The following is a 16,365-nucleotide window of genomic DNA, read 5'->3' as shown; positions in this document are numbered from 1 at the left end:
ACATGCCAAAGGGAGCAAAGGTCCAACAAGACCAAATGGCAGGTTGTCTTGGTAAATGAATTGGTTCCTATGTAGGGCTTTTCTACTCCACTGAAGCACTCTTTAAACAACATGCCTCATTCACAAAAGCACTTTTTTCTATGCCTAAGTGCTTTATATTTAACATTCACACACAGTTACAATCTATGGTTTAGTATCTTGCCAAAGGATGCTTTGGCATGCATCCTGGAGCAACAGCCAGGAATTAAACCACCAACCTTCCAACCAGCCAATAACCTGCGCTAGTTCCTGCCATCTCAGATCTTAGGGCGACAGTTATCTCTCAAGGACTTAATATTGCAGATGCTGGTGCATCAAGACATCTGTGCCAAAGGAAACCTTGTGTATAATCATGAGACGCAGGTGGCATGGCATGTTTTTTTGGGGAGGGGGGCGCAGTATTAGAACTCGTCACAGCAAATTTCAATGCATGCACCTGCTCTTCAGTGGCGCAATCCCAATCTGCAAACTCACAGAATCTGAGGTTCATTCCTGCCAAATGTATGGGGCCTGTCCTACTTTCAAGTCTTCAAGTGCATATGGGCACTCATGAGTCAGCATATACTACAGACCTTCCCTTGGGACTTGTCCAGAGATCTTAGTGACATTAGTTATTTTTCAATATATCCTGCCCCCCACAAAATGTACACAAACCAGATAAGGATTATATAGTTTACCAGCACCAACTGACACTTAGACTACAAAAATGGGAACATTAATATGAAGTGTTTTTTTTTTTTATTCAAGCAAACATGAATCTTTGAGTTCTAAATGGTAAATGGTAAATGGCCTGTATTTATATAGCGCTTTACTAGTCCCTAAGGACCCCAAAGCGCTTTACATATCCAGTCATCCACCCATTCACACACTGGTGATGGCAAGCTACGTTGTAGCCACAGCCACCCTGGGGCGCACTGACAGAGGCGAGGCTGCCGGACACTGGCGCCACCGGGCCCTCTGACCACCACCAGTAGGCAATGGGTGAAGTGTCTTGCCCAAGGACACAACGACTGAGACTGTCCAAGCCGGGGCTCGAACCGGCAACCTAGTAGCAGGAACCTGAGTAGAGTTGTGATTGTGGATGTGATCATTGCAATTCTCTACATATAAGACACAGTCACACAAAAGGCTGTTTATTAACAAAAGAATATATATACTAATAGGAGGCTGTTGATTATGACTCTTAGCATAAGATGTCTATTTCTGTAACAGCAAACCCATAGCATAGAGTTCATGTGCATGGTGGTGTGGTGGTTAGTGCTATTGCCTTATTTCAAGAAGGTCCTGGGTTTGAATCCACCATCTGACTGGGGCTTTTCTGTGTGATGTTCACATGTTCTCCACATATAGTAGTGTAGGCTCCACTTCCCCCTCCCCCACCCAGTAACCCTGAATTGGAGAAGATTAATTAACTGATTGATGGTCAGTGTGAAGAATAGTAACACTATGTCTGTGGAGCAGATGACATCTGTGGTAATTTAGAACACCTTTTACTTAAGCTTATGTCCACAGACACACTGGAACAATTCCAAATTGGGTTCTACACCCCCCCACTCAATGACAAGTGTGACTTTGTGTGGAGTCTGACTTGCTGGTAAAGGAGTCTCTTAATGTAGACGTACAGTGGTAAGCTTTGAGACACCCATTAATACAGCAGAAAGAGGAACTTCTGATCAGCATATGTAACATGGGCTACAATAGGTGTAGACCTGTTGTGAGAGTACTTTGTAATCCAGTTCTAATCATGAATGGTTGGTTTGGAATGAAACTTACATGCAAACGGACTAGGCATGTGTGGGGAGACTGGGACAGGACGATTGTTTCAGAGAAGGCTGGATCATTTCTGTCCATTTGTGGGAATAGCACTAGCTAGTGGTGTTCTGTCAGGACAAGAAAGGCTTGACAAATCTAAAAATAGATATCAATAAAAGGTACCAAAGCAAATCCATCGCTCCCTCATCTTGGACAGTGTTGTCATAAAACTTCTCGCCTGTTTGCATCCATCCTTTACATTACTGCCATCTTGTAGCCACAGTTAGCTATTGCCGCTGAAAGCTGCGCTTGTTTTGTGTTCATAGGAAACTGCAGCTGTCTCCATTCTGGACAATCTGAGTCCAGGAGCATTTTCTGGTGATTGCACTTGTACATTGTGGATAAACCTCTGGTCTTTCACAGTTAATTGATGGGAGATCAGTGTGCAAGACAAGCTGCTGCTGGCTCAGCTTTCATTGCTCTGAGGTCAGTTACGTTATGCCCTTTGTGTGGAAACGCAGCTAGCATTAGCAAGTGAAAGAGCTTTAGCGATTTATCACTGTAACAGAGGAGCTTCATCTTCGTAAACAGCTTGTACAACATGTGTGATGTAGAGAATGGAGAAAAAGTTGTTATTAACTAAGATAATACATTAGCAATAAAAGCTGTGACCATTCTATCAAAGCAACCAAGTTGATCAGGTGCAAAGCTTTTTTCAGATTAGGATCTATAAAAAAAATTGTCCTAATGTAATATGTTTAGCCAACTATTTTTCCAACACTCTTTATTTTTCATTCATATTTTAATCCCCACTGTAGATATGGACAATTACTCATGTCATAGACTGGCCAAGCTTTTTAATTCGGGTGATTTTTAATTATATTATCAATCAAAAACTGTAGAATCAAAAATGTTAAGATTTTTACAGAATAATTTATCCCAGGGAATAATACACTGGACAGTTTTCTTTCTTTTTTTTCCTTTTTTTTTGCAACTTGAGTAAATCCTAGCCAAAGTCTACTTTAGTGTCTGCTGTTAGTGCCATGCTTAAAATGTTTTTTCATTGAAGTTATGCCACACCTGGATTCATCTTAATGAGAAACGATGGAACTAAAGCACTTCGAGCACAATAGACAACCCCTGAAACAAAGGTATAGAAATACATTTCTATAGAGTCTATCTAGTATTCCTCCACTTAATTGCTACTCTGCTACTGACATGCTGATCATCAGTTTGGGATAATTAAATGTTTCCGTTATTCACTGATGGACCATCATGAAACAAAGGGACAAATTTGAAGAATATGGTTGTAATCGTGGAAGCAGAAAATAATGTAATTCAGCAAATCCTGGATCCAAGGGCTCAACTGATAGATTTTAAAACACAGCTACTTAACTAAAGAGGTTTACAATAATATTGCAATAACTATAAAACAGACAAAAACGTGTCAAAATTACTACCAAGTGCTTGACTGGCCAGCCAATAACACCTTAGCAATATGAGATAAACAACCTATCCTATTGTGACACACTCAGCTCAGATATACAAAATTGGTGGGTCCAGGTGGTTACTAGTAGCATAATTTAAATAGTAAATGCCAGAATGTAATAACACTAGCAAAGAGTATAAATAATGCTAAAACATCCCAAAAGATCTATAAATGACTGGAATTCACACCACTTCCTCTAATTAGGAAAAAAACACCACTACTTCTACTAAAATATTAATAATTATAATTATCTTTGTCACGGCAGGGTGCGCCGGTGTGTTTGTTGGAGCGGACCCAAAAGCAGACACTGGAGGCAAGGAGCTGGTTTGCAAACTGAAGGCGAGCCTTTATTTCGGCTGAAAACATGAAACTATGAAACACCAAGCATAACTATGATAAACTATGACGAACCTATGACTGACCATGATAACAAAAGGTAAAACTATGACTGTGACAGGAACTATGTCTGTGACTAGACGACATGAGGGAAATTGGCAGACGTCCTGACAATGAACAGTAAGTGACAAAGGACTTAAATACACATATGAGGTGATCAGGGGAAGTGGAGACACATGAGGAAACAGCTGACTAGGATGAACATAATGATGCACAGGAAATGTAAACTAAAACACAACGACATGAAAACTGGACTTTCAAAATAAACAGGAAAACATGACAACACACAGGCATGACAGCATTAACCAGGCATACCAGAAACATAACACATAAGACACAATAAACAACAATGGGAACTTTAACACATGGGAACACCGCTGACACACATGAACCTAATGACAGGGCAGGGGAATTGAAACTAAATACAATGAACAAAGAACATACTGGACTCTTTCAAAGAAAAACAGGAAACATGGAGACATAGACATGACACACAGGGGAACCTGATAAACCATGAACTAAACTGCAAACTAAACATGGCTGAATAACTAGATAACTGAAAAGAAACTGGAATACAGATGAAATAACAAAACAACATGAAACTCAGAAACACTGGGTCGCATGACCTAGGACCATGACAATCTTACTATAAGGACTGTATGTATGTATATGGCTGCATATGCCCTATTTCTTCGTTAATGGGTGGGCCAGTCTGGGTGAGTCACCACTAAATGTGGAATTAAAACTTTGAAAAATTATAAAACATTTTATTACTTGGAAAAAGGTCTGCAGTGCTTTTTCAGAGTGAGTCTGCCAAATAGGTTTCCTGAGAAATAGATTTAGTACCTTTATTTAATCCCAGGAGCTGTTTGGGTGTATTTGCTGATTTAAATGATACACGGCGGTCCCTGCCCGTTAGACCACCACGAATCTCTGCAAACGTTTGAAGAAAAATATCTCCTTAGAATTTTGGGGCATTTCAAAAATACTTTCATAGTAGAAACTATTGCTGAGGACTTGAGAAGAACAACCTAGCCTATTGTGACACACTATCAGCTCATTCATAGTAGCCCTCAGAAAAGACCTTCATCTAAGCACAAAAAGAGCTCATAGCTGAGTCAGAAAGAAATGGGGCACAAGACATTTTTGTATCATATCATATGTGTTGCCCTTTGAGACAAGGTCTTTTCAAATTTAGCCACTCGGTGTCATCCCATTGGAGATATAGTGCATTAGTTAATGCTGTTGTATGCATCAGTAAAGCAGGAACTCCCTTGTGTACCCACAGCATACATGCTTTGTGACTTACTGGCCTAAGTGGGTGAGGAAAATACCATGTACGTATTCTTTTCTCCTTCCAAAGCAGTAAATTCTCCCCTGTGGTAGGGCTTAATTAAAGGCCACACATTGACCACATTCCATTTAGCCTGTGACTGGAAGCCAAGCAATTCCCATTTAAAAACAAAGTCTCTGGTTATTTGGGAGAGCATCAGTACTGGTAAATCTTTGTTATGTCTTGCAGAGTGGGTTACAGTGAGTTTTATTAATCTATTGACACACCAGGGATTATATCTCTCGTTTTTGTATTTCCAAGTTTGCAAAAAAAAAAATTTTCTTCTGAAGAGTACCTTTATTTACACATTCATTTACAAAAAAATATTTTCTTCTGAAGAGTACCTTCATTTACACATTCGGCATTTGGTTAGGGCTTCTTTACAGTGAATAACTGCATCTATATTGTATTAAAATGATGAGCTTCTGGCACTGGTGAGCTGTTATTGAAGCCCAGGTTGTTTCTGATCTTCCTCTAAAAAAAAGTACAGGTTGATGCTTTGCTGACTTGATAAAACACTGTGGGCCAACCAATAATAACAGATGACATGGACACATCATCACAGACTACAGAACCTTCACACTGAACTTCAAAGCCTCTCCATTCTTCCTCAAGACACAAGGAGCCAAGTTACAAAAGAAATGTAAAATTCACTTTCATCTGAAACCAGGACTTTGGAGCCCGGTACAACAGTCCAATCCTTTTTCTCCATAGCCTATGTAAGATGCTGCTGTCGTTATCTCTGCTTCCGGAGTGGTTTGATATCAGGAATGTGACAGTTCTACCCCACTTCCTGAAGATGCGTGTAGGTAGTCACTCTTAATGCACTGACACTAGTCACTCCTTGTAAAGCTCTCTCAAGTTCTTGAACCAACTTTTCCAAACAAACATCCAAAAATTTCAAAAACAAAGTAAGCAGCAATGATCAAAAGGTCAAGTGGATAAAAACCTTTATTAAATTAATCAGCGATTTCCCCTTTACATAAAAACATCATACAAAAGCGCTTTACGTACATGTTAAAAAGGTTCCATATTTTAGCTACAAAATGCTTTCATGTAATAACAAATATATCAGGAGGGGGCTTCTTTCAAAGAAAAAAACTCAGGTAAATGTTATTTTATATATTATGCTTTATATGTTGTTCAATATATTTCTATGCAAAACAAGAGGAATTTCAATTCCCAGCAGTATATTCACAGTTGAAACCAGATATTTACATACACTTTAGGGGAAAAAAACATAAAAACATTTTTTTTTTACTGTTAAACATCAATTTAGAGTAAACTTTTTTGTTTTAGATAAATAAATATTGAAATATCTTTTGAATTAGTTAAATGTCAGAATAAAGAGCAAGAGAGAGCTGTCTATTTTTTATCACTTTCATCAAATTTAGGAGTATATATACACTAAGGCTGAATGATTTGGACATGTTATCTATCGAAAAGGAATACTTGAATAATATTGACCCTGAAAATGTCATTGATAGGTTCGCAAAACTCAAGCCTCGAAGATACAGTCTCATGTTACCACAATAAAGAGGTGTTGTCAGTATAGTGCAGGTCTATGATGATTTTCAGTGCTACTGTCATCTAGTTTTGATTCTGGTTCTGTCTTGGTTAAGTTCTAAAGTAGTCCTGATTTTGAACTATTGTAGTCCTGTTTTAATTCCGGATCAGTTCTGGGTCTGTTTGAATTGGGGTTTAGTTCTCATGTCTTGATACAGCCCTGATTTTGTTCTGCCTTGCTGCTTAATTAAAAAAAGCTTTTCTTATATGAAGTTATTCTTTTTCGAACAAAACTCAAAACACAACCTAATAAATCTTCAACTTCACAGCATGTTTTTCAGTCATTTCTGACCCCCCCCCCCAATCCCACATGCATACTACCCTTTAGGGCTGAGCCCCGAGTGTATAAAATGTCTGGCTCCACCTCTGATTAAAACATGTTAAAAATACAACAGCCTTAATAAACGCAGAGTAGTTTGGACCCAGAAGCAGGGTTCATACATCATCACTTAAAAAAAATCCACTACTTGATAGTGGATTTTCCTTACCTTATAGAAGTTAAACAACAAAAGTATACTTTATCTTTTCAAGAACACTAATGAAAGAGACCGTATTAAATTACTGAAGTTAACAGCACAGAGGAAACAGCTCTGAGCTATTCTAGACTGGGACGGCGGGTGAGGGGTGGTCTGATTTTATCAAGTTCCCCATGTATTTAAATGTATATATCATATGTACTGGCGTCACATTAGGTATTTTTCTCTTTATGTTTCTGTTGGGTGTGTGACACTTTATGAAAGTGATTTTCTGCCTCAGTGGTTGTTTCCCAAATGCTGGCAATGTACCGTAATCCTACAGGGCCCTCCAAAGGAGCTGGTGTCATCCTCACTGCTGATCAGAACCATTCATCATCATCTCCACAAAGACACACATACTCTGCACGCAAGACTACACTATGATGTTCAAAAGCAGCTTTATAGATAGTAACAAAATGACTGAGGCACAGAGTCGCACAAATATATAAAGCCAGTTTTCGATGTAAACATCTATAAATGTACACTGATGAAGTCACACCCACACTTTCCTTCTCCAGTAGATAAAAGAATCTTTCCCCTGTGGAATAAAGCTTAACTACTAAGCAAACCAGGGTGGCAACAAAGTCCTCTCATTAAAATATGAATGGAGAATTAAAGACTTGTCAGGGTCTAAACAGGCTCTTGGCTTTTTTCCCCCTCCCTATCTCACTTTCTACCTCTGTGCTCCCAGGTGGAGAAGTGTGCCCATCTGAGCTTCTGAGCTGTCCTTTCCTGGGCTTGGCAGCCATGCACCTGCAGTGCATTTCCTCATCATTCTATGCATATTTAAGGTGTGGCTCCTCACACACCTGGTCATTTTGGGGGCCTTGAGGCCAGAGGTCATTGACCTCTGATCTCAAGTTCAGAGGTCAAGTTTTCTGAAAATCTTTTGAAAGCTTGAGAATGAGGTGATGCAGGATTCTAAAATCGATACCATGTTGCTAAGTAGGTGCTTTAAAGATGCATGTCTATTGTCACTGCTACCTTAGAGTTAAGTCAAAAATGTGTGGAAAAATTGGTTACATAGGTCATGTTTGTTCATGGTTTAAGGTTTGCTGTTTTGACCATAGATAGTTTAGTACATGGATATGGCTTCCAGATCTGAAAAGTGAAGCCAATGTTACATGTCGAACTGTGAAACCAAGAACAACGTGTTATGGTCTAGGCAGACCTGGTCCCACTTTCCCTTCTTATCTGTCTCTCTGTTCTCAGCTGTTCTGCCTGCTAATGAGCAGTGAGCCTTCTCTCAAGGCTTTACTAATTCTACTGATCTCACAACCTCAAACAAGACTTCTGTAAGGAAAATACCCTTTCTCTTTCTCCACATCAACCTTCTGATTGTTCCATCAGCATTTTCCCAGAAGCCCCCCTTCCCACTAGCTATGCGTACAACCCCTTTTGCCACTAAAGAGAATCTCTGTGTTACGGCTGCGGCCATATGACCACTGTGTGCTGTCTTGTTCTGTCTCTCTACTGTGTTTTAGACTCTTTGCAGGTCCATCCTCTAATGAAGAGTAGCGAGCAGCTGATTGGCCCGTGGAACACGTGCCCACGTTTAAAAAGCCGCTCTGACAGCTCCGGAGAGAGAGAGAGAGAGAAGTGAGCAAGCGGTTTGACAGCCGACGCGGTCCTGGCCCTGGTTTCCAGCTTATCCCTTTTGTTGTGTATTTGTGTGAGCGTGTTAGGTGAGAGCAGCTCCTAGTGTGTTAAATTAGTGCTTAGGCACTCATAGGCTGAAGCAGAAGGGGTGAGCCGCCTTTTTCTTTGGAACAAGTTTTCTCCTGTTTTCCGGGTTAGGGAGCGAGGGTTAATATTGTCATTTGTTTGTTTTGTTTCTTTCGTAGGGTTTAGTTAGTTTTCTCTGGTGGGATTTAGTTGGTTTTGTTTATTGTTTTGGCCTGGGTTCACCCTGGAGCTATGCTTCATCACCTTTAATAAAATCACCTTTTTACTCACAACTGGTTTCGGATGTTTGGCTTGGGAACCAGGGCGGGTATTTGTCTCTCTCTCTTCCAACCTTTATGTGCGTCTCCACCCGCCTAGACTGGGGGCGTAACATAAATGGGGGCTCGTCCCTTTTCGTTCGTTTGGTTGGTTCGTTTCCTTTTTGCGTTTGCGGTGGGGGGAAGCGTCATTTGGGGTGTGTGGGGTGACGGGGAGTTTTATTCATCTAAGCGTGAGGCGCGAGTTTTTGCGGCCCTCGCGTGAGCGGCTGTGGATGCGGTTAGTTGTCTGCAGAGGTGTGTTTTTCCTTGTTGCTTTGTTCGTGATGATGTTTGACATGGATGATTTTGCGCAACAGCCCTCTGTTGAAAAGTTGGAGCGGTGCACAAAAGCAGATTTGTTAGTAGTGGCTAATTTATTCAATGTGGATGTTCCGTTGCATTCTAAGAAGGCTGAAATTAAACAATGTTTGATAGAGAAACTGGTGGATGGGGGTGTGTTTGGGAGGCTTAAAACTTCGCCGAGGGGGTCTGGGAGTTTGGAGACGGCAGCGGGGGCGGAAGCTGCTGGGGCCGTCCCGAAACCTTCCAAGGGGCGAACGGAGGCGGAAGCTCCTGTCGCCGTTCAGTCTCCTATGTTGGACCCGATTGGCCATGTTGCGGCGGGTTTGGTGACGGAGGATCTTAAGCTTGCCCTTCGCTTGAAGGAGGTGGAGCTGCAGGCTAAGGCTAAGGAAGTCGAGCTCATGCATCTTCGCATTCGAGCTATGGAGCTGGATCCTTCTCGAGCGAGAGACGCTGCTCCCGTCCCTGTAAGTACAGCCCCCAACACTTCCACTGTTGACCAGTTTAACGCTAGCAAGCAAATTGTTTTGGTACCTCCTTTTAGGGAGGGAGAGGTTGATTCGTATTTCACTGCTTTTGAGCGCATCGCTGCCACTTTAAAATGACCAAAGGATGTCTGGAGTCTGTTGTTGCAATGCAAATTAGTAGGAAGAGCGCAGGAGGTTTGTGCGAGTCTCTCCATTGCTGACAGTCTGGATTATGAGGTTGTCAAAGCCACTATTTTGCGGGCTTATGAGTTAGTCCCGGAGGCTTATCGGCAAAAGTTTCGTGCCTGTAGCAAGTCCGACAGACAAACATTTGTGGAGTTTGCACGTGAGAAAGCTGTCTTATTTGATAAGTGGCTGGCTGCCAGTAAAGTAAAGACCTTTACCGAGCTGAAGGAGTTGATCCTGTTGGAGGAGTTTAAGACATGTCTCCCTGAAAGTATTGTGGTGTACCTTAATGAACAGAAGGTGGAGTTACTGTCTAAAGCCGCGGTTCTTGCCGATGAATTTGTGTTAACTCATCGCGCATCACTTTCGACAGCACGCCGTGAGTGCGTTTCCCCGACACATCATGCTAAAAGTTATAGGGTTTCACCTAAGCGACAGACACGTTCTGCTGCCATTCCTGTGTCAGACCGCAAATGTTTTTATTGTCATGAAATCGGTCACCTCGTCGCTGTTTGTCCATCATTACAGCGCAAGGAGCAGGCTCACACTGTAAGGAAGCCGAAAGGGGTTGGTTTTGTTCGCTCTATGTCTGCTTCCACTTCACCTGACAATGAAGTGAGGAGTGACAGTTTTGATGACAGCTACCGTCCCTTTGTGTCGGAAGGATTTGTTTCTTTGAACGGAAAAGAAGAGGATCGGGTGCCGATTACGATTTTGCGTGACACCGGAGCTGCGCAGACACTCATTTCGAGGGGTGTTTTACCTTTTTCTGGTGACTTTTTTTGTGGTTCGGATGCTCTTGTCTGGGGAGTGAAAATGGATGTGTTGCGAGTACCGCTACACAAGGTGTTTCTCCAATCGCCGCTCGTTTCGGGTCCGGTAACGGTTGGAGTGCGCGATTATCTGCCAGTGCCCGGTGTTGCGATGATTTTGGGGAACGATTTAGCAAATGGGAAAGTGTTTTTCACCCCGAGAGTGGTTGAGAATCCTGTGCCTGATACTTTGATATCTGACCCTGCTGCGGAGCGCTCCCACTCTGTTTTTCCTGCCTGCGCAGTAACTCGCGCGCACAAGCGCAGGTATGGCGACGTTGATTTGTCGGATTCTTTTCTCTGCGCTGGTGGTGAGCCGGAGTCTGAATCTAAAACCTGTGACCCGCTAATGGGCGACTCTGAGGCGATGCTGTCTATTAGTCCATCAGTGGCGACTCAACTGCCTTTAGGAGTTAACAAGAAGGATTTTGTTTTGGCACAGCACAGTGACCCGACTCTGGTGGGTTGCTTTTCAGCTGCCGACTCTAGCAACCAGTACCCCCGTGTGTATAGTGTTGAGGATGATGTGTTGATGCGTACCTGGTATCCGCCTGCAGCTGGTGATCTGGGCTGGAATGTGTTTAAGCAGGTTCTGGTGCCTCAACAGTACCGACACAAAGTGCTTAGTCTTGCCCATGACAACTTTTCTGGACATCTAGGTATTAGGAAAACCTACCATCGCATTCTGCGCCATTTCTTTTGGCCAGGACTGAAGAGTGACGTTGCTAAGTATTGTCGTTCTTGTCACACCTGTCAGATTAGCGGTAAGCCTAACCAAGTCATTCCACCCGCTCCATTACACCCTATTTCAGTTTTAGGGGAACCTTTTGAACACATACTCATTGACTGTGTTGGTCCACTTCCTAAAACAAGATCTGGCCACCAGTACCTCTTGACTTTGATGTGCGTTGCTACACGTTTTCCTGAAGCGATCCCATTGCGCACCCTTAAGGTTAAATCAGTTGTTCGGGCGTTGGTGACTTTCTTTTCTACGTTCGGGTTACCAAAAGTTGTCCAAACCGACCAAGGCTCTAATTTCATGTCTAGGATTTTTGCTCAAGTTTTGCAGTCACTTGGTGTTAAACATCAAAAATCCAGTGCCTACCATCCAGAGTCTCAAGGTGCACTTGAGCGGTTTCACCAGACCTTGAAATCCATGATGCGAAAATTCTGCCTTGAGTCTGGAAAGGAGTGGGATGAGGGGTTGCCGCTGCTCCTTTTAGCGGTGAGGGAAAGTGTGCAGGAATCGCTGGGATTTAGCCCTGCTGAGCTGGTGTTTGGTCACACGGTGCGTGGCCCGCTGCGACTGCTCAGGGAGAGTTTCTTGTCCGACACAGATGCTCCTAAGGAAAATGTGTTGGATTATGTGAGTTCTTTTAGGGAGCGTTTGCATAAAGCATGTGCAATCGCACGTGATGCTCTCGTGGCAGCGCAGGGCAAGATGAAGAGAAAGTTTGATAAGAAAGCTGTACAAAGGAAATTTGAGGTCGGTGATAAGGTTTTAACCCTTCTACCAGTCCCTGGTTCTTCTCTCCAGGCCAAGTTCAGTGGTCCGTATACAGTGCAGGCCAAATTGAGTGATACGGATTATGTCATCGACACCCCAGAGCGAAGGAAAAAGTGTCGTGTGTGTCATATTAATATGATGAAGCCCTACTTTGCTGGTGGTGTGTCAACAGTTGCGACTGTGGGGGTGCCAGGTTTAGAAGCCCGGTATGACCCCGTAAATGATGATTTAGTTTTCGGTTGTGCGGAGGGCTGCGCACGTCTCAGAAACTCTGAAATCCTAAATGGCCTCGGGTCCCATCTAACAGATCTAGATGATGATGTTCGAGATGACGTGTGTCAGTTGATTGAGAATCATCTTGATCTTTTCTCGGACACTCCATCCTGTACTACCGTGCTGGAGCATGACATCGATGTGGGGGGCCATCCTCCAATCAAGCAGCATGCCTACCGGGTGAATCCCACTAAACGTGCTCTTTTCCAGACAGAGATCTCTTATCTGTTGGAAAATGGTCTTGCTGTTCCTAGCTCTAGCGCGTGGAGTTCCCCGTGTCTCCTGGTGCCTAAAGCGGACAGGACCCCACGGTTTTGTACAGATTTCCGGAAGGTGAACAGCGTGACCAAGCCTGACTCATATCCTCTTCCCAGAATGGAAGATTGTGTTGATAGGGTCGGTTCTGCGAAGTTTGTCACTAAGCTGGACTTGTTAAAGGGCTATTGGCAAGTTCCTCTAACATCACGTGCAGCCGAAATCTCTGCTTTTGTCACTCCTGACCATTTTCTTCAGTACACTGTCATGCCTTTCGGGTTGCGTAACGCCCCCGCCACATTCCAACGACTCATGAACATTGTGCTGGGAAGCGTTCGCAAGTGTGAAGTGTACCTAGATGATATTGTCGTCTATTCAGACACCTGGTCGGAGCATATAGAAACACTCACTGACGTGTTCCATCGCTTGGGAAGGGCATCCCTTACCCTCAATCTCGCCAAGTGTGATTTCGGTAAAGCCATGGTGACATATCTGGGGAAGCAGGTGGGTCAGGGCCAAGTGCGCCCTCTTCTGGCCAAAATCCAGGCCATACTGGACTTCCCTGCCCCTCGTACTAGGCGTGAGCTCCGCCGTTTTCTCGGCATGGTGGGCTACTACCGGGGTTTCTGCCGAAATTTCGCGGAAGTGGTCGCACCCCTCACTAGCCTCACTAGTGTATTGAAACCTTTTGCGTGGTCTTCTGTGTGTCAGAGTGCGTTCCTGGCTGTTAAAGCGCTCTTGTGCAGTGCGCCAGTGCTGGCTGCCCCTGATTTTGCACGCCCTTTTAAATTAGAGGTGGATGCCAGTGCAAACGGAGCAGGTGCCGTATTGCTACAGGAAGACCAACATGGTGTGGATCACCCAGTCGGCTATTTCTCGAAAAAATTCAATGTCCATCAGCGAAGGTATAGCACGATTGAAAAAGAGGCCCTCTCTCTGCTGTTTGCATTGCAGCATTTTGAGGTGTATGTCGGTTCCAGCCCCTCGCCTGTGATCGTCTATACCGACCACAATCCCCTGGTGTTCCTAATGCGTATGCAGAACTCGAACCAAAGGCTTATGAGATGGTCTCTTCTGGTGCAAGATTTCAATTTGGATATCCGCCATAAAAAGGGGACAGAGAATGTGTTGGCGGATGCACTGTCCCGTACCTTCCTTTAAACGTGAATGTCAAAACATCTACAAGGGCGATGTCTTTGATTTTGGGAAGGGGGGTGTTACGGCTGCGGCCATATGACCACTGTGTGCTGTCTTGTTCTGTCTCTCTACTGTGTTTTAGACTCTTTGCAGGTCCATCCTCTAATGAAGAGTAGCGAGCAGCTGATTGGCCCGTGGAACACGTGCCCACGTTTAAAAAGCCGCTCTGACAGCTCCGGAGAGAGAGAGAGAGAGAAGTGAGCAAGCGGTTTGACAGCCGACGCGGTCCTGGCCCTGGTTTCCAGCTTATCCCTTTTGTTGTGTATTTGTGTGAGCGTGTTCGGTGAGAGCAGCTCCTAGTGTGTTAAATTAGTGCTTAGGCACTCATAGGCTGAAGCAGAAGGGGTGAGCCGCCTTTTTCTTTGGAACAAGTTTTCTCCTGTTTTCCGGGTTAGGGAGCGAGGGTTAATATTGTCATTTGTTTGTTTTGTTTCTTTCGTAGGGTTTAGTTAGTTTTCTCTGGTGGGATTTAGTTGGTTTTGTTTATTGTTTTGGCCTGGGTTCACCCTGGAGCTATGCTTCATCACCTTTAATAAAATCACCTTTTTACTCACAACTGGTTTCGGATGTTTGGCTTGGGAACCAGGGCGGGTATTTGTCTCTCTCTCTTCCAACCTTTATGTGCGTCTCCACCCGCCTAGACTGGGGGCGTAACACTCTGGAAAAACACATCACAGAGTCACTTGTTGCAGGAACCATCTGATAGCCCTCATTTCTGGTAGGTCCAGTTTTCTTCTTTGTGAGCAGGCTCTGTATAGACTATCAAGGATTAAACCAGATCAGAATGGAAAAAACAAACAAACAAAAAAACTACCAACTGCTGTTGATAAGTTCTGCATTGAACCACTACATGGTGCCATTATGTTTTCTGAACTGGACTTCCTCGGTGCTTACCAGTTAGTCAGTGAGGGTTACAAATGGAAAACTGGCTTTACTGTCAGACACTTTGAATGTCTGGTTCTGTCATGTCACACCCGAGAAATCTTCCAAGCTGTAGTGTAACTTTGTACATCTTTTGTTTCGTCTATTGAGAGACATCCTGGTCTTTTCTAAGAACACTGAGGAGCATTGAGAAGAAAGGTCTTCCAGTACCTTCTAGTGAATGAAACACATGTTAAAGCTGATAAAAATGTGGGTTTCACGTACCCCCTGTAATCTCTCTCATACATCTTTGAGGGTATTAGGAGTTGGTGGGGTTTCTCTGGTGTGGTGTCATGGGTTTGCTTCCTTTTTCAGCACAGGTAAGCATGGCGGTGTGTCACGGGATGCTGGCACACCGGCGTTACATCAGATGTTATTTGATGGAACGTTATTTAGGAGCAGCGCAACAGACATCTGGTGTCGGAGTATTGTCGCCTCCCTGAGTGGTAACGTGTTTGTTAATTTCCGTGGTGTGCACTACGGCCAACCCATGTTTTGGATTTTGTCTGCTTACCTGTTTTCCTGTATCCTTAGCCGGATCCATCACCCGCTTGCCTGTCAGCTGCTGGTGAAGCCATATTTCTGGGATCACTACAGAGATCAATCTCATCTTTACCTTCGCCTCCCGGAGATTCTCGCCCAAGCCTGTACGTCCAGTGTGACAAGTGAGCTCTCCAACTCTCCCCATGTTTATTGCCGCTTTTTACCGATTGTTTGGTATCTTCCCCTAAAATTTCGTTTTCCCTTTTCTTGTAGATCCACCCTGCGTGCGCCGATTACCCCTTTCCCTCCGAGTGCATGTCAGCCCCCTTCCCTGGTTTCCCTCCGTTTATTTATCACTGTACACAATCTCCCACCCTGTGTAAATAATCCAGACATTGTAAACAAAGAGCACTTTCTGCATTCCCTGCGTTTCTGTGTGTTCTGCCATAGTCTGTTCGTTCAGCCTAACAGAGGGTGGGCAGGTGAAGGTAAGATTTTCCCAGTACCTCTCTTCTGCTGAGAGATGCCAACGTCAAAATTTTGACATTGAGAATTGTGAGTTGCTGACTGTAAAGTTAGCTCTAGAGGAAAGGAGGGATTGGCTGCAGGGTGCAGAACAGCCATTTATAGTTAGATCAGTTCAAGTACCTAGCTTACCTCCAGTTAGCTAAATGTTTAAACTCCACACAAGCCAGGTTGTCTTCATTTTCTGGCAGATTTCAGTTTACAGAAACCTAGAATCCTGTATCCATCCTTTCCCCCCTGTGCATCTTAAATAAGAAATTGAGGATTGAATTCACTGAGCTCTTCAAAACCCTGCCCTGGCAGTGACCTCTCCAGATGTCAGTATGCCCCCTACTCAGTCAGTTTACAAGTAATCTGTTGG

This window comes from Pelmatolapia mariae, linkage group LG15 (genome assembly GCF_036321145.2).
Source record: "Pelmatolapia mariae isolate MD_Pm_ZW linkage group LG15, Pm_UMD_F_2, whole genome shotgun sequence".
In the NCBI taxonomy this organism is placed as follows: Eukaryota; Metazoa; Chordata; class Actinopteri; order Cichliformes; family Cichlidae; genus Pelmatolapia; species Pelmatolapia mariae.
Note: the sequence above shows the minus strand (reverse complement) of the source record.